We start from the raw sequence: 3,565 nt of genomic DNA, 5'->3' as shown, positions 1-3,565 counted from the left end.
GTCCAATCATGAGAAAAACATGAGACAACTCCCAATAGAGACATAGTCTTCAAAATACCTTAGTAGTTCTCAAAACTGTCAAGGTCCATCAAAAACAAGCCATAGGAACCTAAAGAAATTTGACAACTAAATGTAATGTGGCATCCTGAATGGATGCTGGAACAGAAGAGAACATTAGGTAAAAACTAAGAAAATCTTCATAAAATACAAATTTTAGTTAGTAATAACACAGCAATATTTGTTTAGAAATTGTAACAAATGTCCCCACTGAATATAAATGTCTAAGGTATGTAGGAATTGTCATACTATCTTCACAATTTTTCTGTAAGCCTAAACTGTTCTTAAAAATAAAGTTTGTTTTGCCTGACCAGGCGGTGGCACAGTGGATAGAGCATTGGACTGGGATGCGGAAGACCCAGGTTCGAGATCCCGAGGTCGCCAGTTTGAGCGCGGGCTCATCTGGTTTGAGCAAAGCTCACCAGCTTGGACCCAAGGTCGCTGGTTTGAGCAAGGGGTCACTCAGTCTGCTGAAGGCCCACGGTCAAGGCACATATGAGAAAGCAATCAATGATCAACTAAGGTGTCGCAATGAAAACTGATGATTGATGCTTCTCATCTCTCTCCATTCCTGTCTGTCTGTCCCTATCTATCCCTCTCTTTGACTCTCTCTCTGTCTCTGTAAAAAAAAAGAAAAAGAAAGAAAGAAAAAGAAATAAAAAATAAAGTTTGTTTTAAAAATAAATGAACAGCCTGGCCTGTGGTGGTGCAGTGGATGGAGCTTTGACCTAGAGCAATGAGGTCGCCAGTTGGAAACCGTGGGCTTGCCTGGTCAAGGCACATACAACAAGCCATCAATGAACAACTACAGTGAAGCAACTATAAGTTGATACTTCTCGTTCCCCACCCCTTCTCTCCTCTCTCTCTGTAAAATCGTAAATTAATAAATAAAATCTTTAAAAAGTAATTTAAAAAGTGAATAAATGGCCTGACCAGGCAGTGGCACAGTAGATAGAGCTTTGGGCTGGATCACTAAGGACCCAGGTTTGAAACCCTGAGGTCACTGGCTTGAGCATGGGTTCATTGGCTTGAGCATGGGCTCACCAGCTTGAGTGTGAGATTGCTGGCTTGAGCATGGGATCATAGGTCACTGGCTTGAAGCCCAAGGTCACTGGCTCAGCTGGAGCCCCCTCCCCCCCACCTCAAGGCACATACAGAAAAGCAAAATCAATGAACAACTAAGGTGCCATAGCTATCAGTTGATGCTTCTCATCTCTCTCCCTTCATGTCTGTCTGTCCTTGCATGTCCTTTCTATCTCTCTCACTTAAAAAGAAAAGGAATAAAAGTAAATAAATGAACAAATAAAAGTAGATCTGAATATTTTTCAAAATTTTACAATTTTTTCCACTGATCTTAAACACATTTTGCTATATTTATTTCAACTTACTTTTTTTGTTGTTATTTGCTATTGCAAACATGGTATCTTTTTTTTTTTTTTTAATAAATTTTTATTAATGGTAATGGGATGACATTAATAAATCAGGGTACATATATTCAAAGAAAACATGTCTAGGTTATTTTGTCATCAAATTATGTTGCAAACCCCTCGCCCAAAGTCAGATTGTCCTCCGTCACCCTCTATCTAGTTCTCTGTGCCCCTCCCCCTCCCCCTAACTCTCTCCCTCCCTCCCTGCCATGTCCTCCCTCCCCCCACCCCTGGTAACCACCACACTCTTGTCCATGTCTCTTAGTCTCATTTTTATGTTCCACCAATGTATGGAATCATGTAGTTCTTGTTTTTTTCTGATTTGCTTATTTCACTCCTTATAATGTTATCAAGATCCCACCATTTTGCTGTAAATGATCTGATGTCATCATTTCTTATGGCTGAGTAGTATTCCATAGTGTATATGTGCCACATCTTCTTTATCCAGTCTTCTATTGAAGGGCTTTTTGGTTGTTTCCATGTCTTGGCCACTGTGAACAGTGCTGCAATGAACATGGGGCTACATGTGTCTTCACGTATCAATGTTTCTGAGGTTTTGGGGTATATACCCAGTAGAGGGATTGCTGGGTCATAAGGTAGTTCTATTTGCAGTTTTTTGAGGAACCACCATACTTTCCTCCATAATGGTTGTACTACTTTACAGTCCCACCAACAGTGAATGAGGGTTCCTTTTTCTCCACAGCCTCTCCAACATTTGCTATTACCCGTCTTGTTGATAATAGCTAATCTAACAGGGGTGAGGTGGTATCTCATTGTAGTTTTGATTTGCATTTCTCTAATAACTAATGAAGCTGAGCATCTTTTCATATATCTGTTGGCCATTTGTATCTCTTCCTGGGAGAAGTGTCTGTTCATGTCCTCTTCCCATTTTTTTATTGGATTGCTTGTTTGTTTGTTGTTGAGTTTTATGAGTTCTTTGTAAATTTTGGATATTAGGCCCTTATCTGAGCTGTCGTTTGAAAATATCAGTTCCCATATAGTTGGCTGTCTGTTTATTTTGATATCAGTTTCTCTTGCTGAGCAAAAACTTTTAATTCTGATGTAGTCCCATTCATTTATCTTTGCCTTCACTTCTCTTGCCATTGGAGTCAAGTTCATAAAATGTTCTTTAAAACCCAGGTCCATGATTTTAGTACCTATGTCTTCTTCTATGTACTTTATTGTTTCAGGTCTTATATTTAGGTCTTTGATCCATTTTGAATTAATTTTAGTACACGGGGACAGGCTGTAGTCGAGTTTCATTCTTTTGCAAAACATGGTATCTTTTTAAGTTTACATATGCTAACAGCTTATTGCTGGTGTTCATAAATACAAATGAGTTTTGTATATTTATTTTAGGATTCAACAAACTAACTGAATTTCATTATATTTAAAAATAATTGTTTTCACTGTCATGTAGACATTAATATCTTTGAATGGTAATTTTGTTTCTTCCTTTGCAATCCTCTCAACTTGTGTTTCTTTTTCTTATCTTAGTGTCCTGTCCAGTATTTTTTTTTTGTATTTTTTCAAAGTGTGAAGCGGGAGGAGAGGCAGACAGACAGACTCCCGCATGCGCCCGACTGGGATCCACCGGCATGCCCACCAGGAGGCAATGCTCAGCCACTCTGGGGTATTGCTCCACTGCAGTCAGAGCCATTCTAGCACCTGAGGCGGAAGCCATGGAGCCATCCACAGCGCCCGGGCCAACTTTGCTCCAATGGAGCCTTGGCTGCGGGAGGGGAAGAGAGAGACAGAGAGGAAGGAGAGGGGGAAAGCTGAAGAAGAAAATGGGCTCTTCTCCTGTGTGCCCTGGCTGGGAATTGAACCCAGGACCTCCACACGCCAGGCTGATGCTCAACCGCTAAGCCAACCAAGCCAGGGCCCCTGTCTAATACTTAAATAGACTTGTTGATAACTTGCAAAATTGTCATGTTCCTGGCTTTAAAGAGAATGATATTTGCTGTAGGGTTTTATTTTTGTTTCTTTTTTTATTTTTCCTATTCTTTATATAATTAAGAAGTTCATTTCTATTCCTGGTTCACTAAGATTATTGATCATAAGGGAATATTGAATTTTAA

The sequence above is a fragment of the Saccopteryx bilineata genome, chromosome 4 (genome assembly GCF_036850765.1).
Source record: "Saccopteryx bilineata isolate mSacBil1 chromosome 4, mSacBil1_pri_phased_curated, whole genome shotgun sequence".
Taxonomy (NCBI): domain Eukaryota; kingdom Metazoa; phylum Chordata; class Mammalia; order Chiroptera; family Emballonuridae; genus Saccopteryx; species Saccopteryx bilineata.
Note: the sequence above shows the minus strand (reverse complement) of the source record.